At 52.0% G+C, this 6,000-nt stretch overlaps 1 protein-coding gene across 6 annotated transcripts in view; it reads right to left on the reverse strand.

Moving 5' to 3' along the window:
* RIMBP2 (RIMS binding protein 2) overlaps positions 1–5,717 on the reverse strand; it is a 220,203-nt gene extending 214,486 nt beyond the window's left edge. For 3 of the 6 annotated variants that reach the window (XM_072953352.1, XM_072953353.1, XM_072953351.1), the window contains exon 1: positions 5,505–5,711. The gene's annotated coding sequence lies outside the window, so the exon portion shown is untranslated. Of the gene's footprint in view, positions 1–5,504 lie in introns of all 6 variants that reach the window. The other 3 variants (XM_072953349.1, XM_072953350.1, XM_072953354.1) reach the window with 3 other exon arrangements.
* Positions 5,718–6,000: the final 283 nt, after the last annotated feature.

Below are 6,000 nucleotides of genomic sequence, written 5' to 3' on the forward strand. Positions count from 1 at the left end.
CTACGCCCCACCTGTGTCACACCCTGAGCTGCTTGTGTTGGTCCACTTGTGTGGCCACAACCAAACACCGCAGACTGGGGCTCAAACCGCAGAAACGCACGGTCTCACAGTCTGGAGGCTGGGCTCCAAGATCAAGGGGCAGGCTGGGTGGGTCTCTCCTGAGGCTGCCTTCTCACTGTGTCCCTACGCGGTCACCCCTCTGTGCGTGCAGTTCTAGTATCTCTCTGCCTGTCCTAACTTCCCTCTGTAGGGTCACCAGTCCTACTGGATTAGGACCCACACTAATGACCTCATTTAGCCTTAATGACTTCTTTAAAGGCCCCATCTGCTCTAAAGAGCAAACGGTCACGTTCTGAGGTCCTGAGGGTTAGGACTTAGACATATGGATTTGGGCGGGAGGGCCACAACTCAGCCCATAACACAACCCCTAGGGGAATAAGGGCTCCCGAGAGTACCCACAGCTACCTGAAATTCCAGCACGCTGGGCAGGTGCAGAACACACAAGGGGAAGCTTCTCAGGTGGGCTGGCGTGAGAGCCCGGGGCCTTGCGGACCACCCCAGGCACTCGGGCCTGGCTGGAGTGAGCCATGCAGCACAGCTCCAAGGCTTCCAGAGGGGGAAATGCTGTGTTAGAGCATTTTGCTAATTCCAGCCCTTTAAAGCCACAGAACTCCAATCATTCATAGCTGATGGGCAGCTGCAAAATTCGTTTGTTTTTCAAGATCTTCGGGCCAAACAATAATATGTCTCTTAATAACAGATCTTTGAGCTCAGTGGGTAAAACAGGTTTACAACTGACTATGTGACCTTAAAATTGAAGAAGTGGGAGGACAGAGCAGTGGCAGCTTACCCCTCCCCCGCCGCAGCTCCCCACCAGGGACTGCTTTCTGTCTGGCACACGCCCCCCAGCCCTGCTGCATGCACAGGCGACCCTCACACACGTGCGTGAAAGGGGTCAGGAGCTGTATACAGGGAAGAGCACTGCAGGCAACCCCCCCCCCCAGATTAACACAGCATAGAAGGGTCTCTCAACAGTACTGCCCCGGGTTCCAACTGATTTCAGCCAATAATCCAGTACAGGAAACGTCTAGAGTTCCAGCTAACCAAACAACTGGTCTTCTTAACAAAAGAATGTGACTGACTATTGTATTACAGGGAGGAGAAAAGTCTAACTTACAGCTGATCCTTTGGAAATGGCTTTTGGTTAATTCCAAAACTGCCTCCATCAAACTCAACAATGAAAGAATCACTTAGTTATCAAGGGGCTGGAGGAGAAAGTAGGTGGAAATGATGTGTGTGAGTGAGTGAGAAAGTGAGAGTGAGTGAGTGAGAGACAGACAGACACAGACAGACAGAGGATATGTGTATATGCCCTTAATTTAAAAAATTTCTTTTCAGCTATTCATTTCTTCCAGAAGAACTACTGCACATCGGTTGAGAGAGAAGGCTCTGGAATCAGAATCTCCTCCCCACCCCCGACACTCCCAGATGCAAACTACATGACTGTGGACACGTTATTTAAGCTCCTGGTCCCTCACCCAATAAAGCCCATCCTTAAGCCAGAAATAACAACAGGGATGTGGGAACTCAACAAAATTAAAGCCTCAAGAAGCTCAGAAGAGGACCTGTCTCCTTACGTTAGAGCATCACCACCACCCATTTCTTCTCCTGTTCCCCAGGCCTAGACCACCAGACTGTGATTTCCAGCAAGTCACTCATTCCAGGAAACGCCGCTGGGCTTCAGACGCCTGGAGAGGTTCATGATTAATGAGGTCTTCTCAGCGAGGCTGCAGGTTAGTGGGCCACCTCAGTGGGCACAGGCTGGATCACTGCCTCGAAGCCTGTAGTAACTGGGGCAGGCACCAGAGCGCCCGACCCAGGACCACCAGGGCAGCCAGTTAACCCAGGATGTGGTGCTCACCACGTACAGCCCACTTCCTCTGCTTTTTGCTGTCACTACTAATGGTCACACAGGTGCCCCTCACCGCCCAGTGCATGTGGGGGTCACCTTCACCTATTGCACAGGCTGCCCAAGAATCCCTGATTCGTTAATAAGAAAATTACCGCCTACCATCAGTGTTTGGAAATCACCTTTAGAGTTCAGGCAGGAAGGGTATTTTTAAACGATCATCATTTTTTAAAAGTGTGGACATGCCTTTTGCCATCCGGTGTCTTCTCCCTGAGCCACCAGCCACCCAGTCCTTGGGAATTATGGACCCCAGCCCAGCCCAGCCCCCACCTGGGGTCTGCCGGCCTGGCTCTAGGCGGGGCGCCGGGTCAGATCTCTGGTCATCAGTAATCAGGATCTGAGAGGCATTAGCTGTCACATGACTGGGCTGACCCCTCCTAACCCTGATTAGCTTCCCCCACAAGCTGCCACCTGCTCTGGGCTCAAGCTGACTTTCCACGTTTTGGATAAGACTCAACAACTCTTAATGGGTGGAGTATTGGGGGGAGGGGGTGATGAAATGGAGATCCCTAGGGGAGAAGAAAGAAAAATAAAATAGTATCCCGTAATAGAACAGTGTAGGAAATGCAGAGAGAGGCGAGGATGTAGGAGGGAGAGAAAGATCTAGAAGCAACAAGAGAAATCACAGCCCAGGCCACAGGTCGCTCCTCAGCACAAGACAGAGGCCCCAGCCGGACCAGCAGGCATTCAGGGCCCCCCGGATGATCCAGGACCATAAACTCCTCCTCTGAGATGCTGAACTTAATCACACCTTTTGCCAAATGGGAGATACTCTTTTGCCACATAAGGCAGTTGCCACAGTCCCAGGAATCAGGACGGGGGTGCACGCTTTGGGGGTATGCTCAGCCCACTACACTTCCCTTAGAGGGCCGCTGAGAAGAAGTGACGAGCTAAAACCTGCAGTGTTTACAGCACTGCTCGGCAGGCGGTGAGAGCTGAGTGCCACTGTCAGCTGTTACAGTTTTTTTTATTATTATTATTATTATTATTATTATTATTATTATTATATTATTATTATTATTATTATTATTATTATTATTATTATTCAGCAGTGGCATCAAGTAACATCAATTCATCACCTGTTCTCTTCCAGGAGCCCCTCCCGGAGGCAGTCTCAATCAGGGGCTAGACTGTCTTTAACCCCCTCCTAATGCTCATGCACCAGCGTCCCCTCTCATCGAGAGGGCGGGTCTCAGAAGCCGAGCCCAGGCAGGCAGGAGCAGGCACCCAGGGACAGTCAGACTTCTCTTTCTGCACTGCTTCCATTCTGAGGCTTGCTTCATCTGAGACGCTGTAAGGACTTCATTTACGGTACTCACATACAACTGTATCCGTTTATTGTTAGCCTCTATAAATGTCTTTAAAAAGGAAAATGAGTCCATTGAAAACAGGTATTAAGTCAGCAACAGCACAGGCTCCAACAACGGGGGCAAAAGAAATCACGAAGCTGCGTTACAGAGGACAGAGAGGAGGGGCGTCCGCCCGGCTCCACGGATAAAGGAGGAGGCAAAGGGGCATCACCACTCACACTCACGTGCACGGGGTGGGGAGAGGACACCTGCGTGACCCAAGTTTGGGAAACACTGGTGTGAGATGACTATCCCCATTTTGGAAGCGTGGGCAGTGAAGTGACCAGTGCGTAGCCTCGTGGCCCCTTCATGACAAAACAAAGACCAGACCCCCGGGTTCCTGGGGCAGCTAGTCTGCTTTCTGATGTGCGTTTACTTTTGGGGAGAAAGGGGTTCTGTTTCCATTTTCTCCCCAAGACTGTGAGCCACAGAATCATGCTGGGCGTGGAGGTGGCCGGGAGGGGACACAGCTGTCCCGTCAACCAGGTGCACCCACTAACCCGTGTGCACATCCCCGTTTCCCATGTGCTCCTCGTGGATGAAACGTCAACAATAGGTCTCTGCCATGTTTCCTACTCTGTGTCTTCCCGCTGTTTCTCCCCCGCTTTCTTCTACACGCCTGGAGCAGGCTGCACAGAAGGAAATAGCTTCCAGCTCCCCTAGGCTGCAGAGATGTCCTGGCCCCCAGACAGCGGGGCAGGGCTCCAACCACCACATCTACCCCGAGGCCACAAGCAAGCAGAAGCCAAACAAAGGGAGGCCCAGGCCAGCCCATCCCAGCTCATCGACCAGGCAGGACCACGCAGACGGGCACTCCATGCACACGTCTCTCCCTCCCCCACCGGCTGGCTCTCCCCACACACAGTGTAGGCAGCTCCGCTCATAAGAAAGGGAAAATAAATAAACCACAGAAGCGTCCATAAAAAAATCTAGGCTACACTGCCCAGGAGACGAAAGTCAAAACAAACTTCAAAGGACCAGTGCAATCAATCCGCACTTTCGCTCCTGGCTCCTGAGACAGATCAGAGCTGGGAAGTCCCCTACATCAAGCCTGATTTTTTTTCCCCACGTGTATAAAGCTGTTTATATTTGCAGCCTGTATAACATCTGGGGAGAAACTAAAACACAAGATGACTCCTTCCAAGTCTGGCAAACTGCATCCTTGGGCCTTAGCAAACATTTCTTAACCCCAACGTACAGGGGTGCAGTATTCAAGTCTGCAGGCTGTCCACTCTTACCTCTAAGTATCACCTAGATTCGGACGATAACCTCCTTCTTCCCATAACTGACAACAATTATTTGTCCTACAGATTTTGTCTACATGTCTTAACTTTGAATTTATTTTTATCTAGAAAAAAAGTCAGTGTAGTGGAAAGACTAGATTTTGAAGTTTTGAAAACCTGGCTTTGAAACCTGGTTCTGTTTCACAAGCTAGCTGAGTGATTTTTGCACAAGTCACTTAACTTGGCTCTCTGAACATTCTTTGCCTTTCTAAAGCACGCTAAAATACCTATCTCCTAATGTTGTTCTAAGGGTGTAATGAGACAAAACACCTCCGTTACCTCACCCAGTACTTGGCATGTAACCGATGCCCAATCCATAACGGGAGCTATTCCCAGTTTCTCAGCTCCCTGAAAGCAAGAGCATGTGTCTCCTTGAATCCTCGCCATCTCAGTAACTAGCAGAGTTCCTCACACATCATAGAAACTCAGCGAATCCCAGGAACCGCCTCAGGAGGAAGTTCCTAGCCTTTAGGTAAATATTTCACTACCATTCCTTTTTTTTTTCTCCTTGAGGCAGACGTACCTCCACTGTATTCCATATTCATTTATATAAAAGTGTTTTAATTGTTTTTAATTCTTTTCATAACCTTTCAACAGCTTTCTATGGTTCTCAGAATACAACCCAAGCTCTTTACTGGGGCCTAGTGATCTATTTAGTGCCCGCTTGTCTTCCCCTTCACTTAAGACGTACTAGCCACACCTGCCCTCTCCCTGCTCCTCAATCACCACTCTGAGCCTATTTCAGCCTCGCGGTCTGTTTTCCTTAACAGGAACGCCTCGCTCACTCTCACAGGTGGGGCTATTTAGAGCTGGAGGCTCAAACGTGGCCTCCTGACAGCCCTCCTCTTGATTGCACGGCCTCCCCCGTTACCGTATGTTAAATTACTCACGAACATCCCTTACCGCTGTGCCCAGTTCTCCCCGGTTCGTTCGTCTCCGAGCGAGGACAGGGACTGCGTCTATCTTGTTCCCAGGCGCGTCCCCGGTGCTAGAACCGTGTCCGGCAGAGAGGAAGTGAGTGACCGCGGGCGACAACGCCTCCCTCAGGTCCACCTTCTGGCCTCCAGGCCGGAGCCCGGGCCGTCGAGGGGGCCTTCACTGGGACACGCCACCCCAAGGGCGGGCACCCCCTCCCAGAGGGGCTGGCTCGGGGCGTCGGCCGCCCCTAGGGTGGGGTCACGGCCCCTGGGGCTCACGCTGGACACTCGTGCGGCCACAGCGGCTCAGGGCCTCGGCCTGCGCTTCTGGACTGCGCGCGGGGGCCGCCAGGCCCGCCGACACCTCCGGCCTCAGCCCCCGGACCCGTCTCCAGTCTCTAACGCGGACTCCAGCAGCGCGGGCCCGTCAGGAAGACGGCCTCCTCTCTGAGGCGGCGGGAGGAAGTCGAGTTCCAGTCACC

Source organism: Vicugna pacos, chromosome 32 (assembly GCF_048564905.1).
Source record: "Vicugna pacos chromosome 32, VicPac4, whole genome shotgun sequence".
NCBI lineage: Eukaryota > Metazoa > Chordata > Mammalia > Artiodactyla > Camelidae > Vicugna > Vicugna pacos.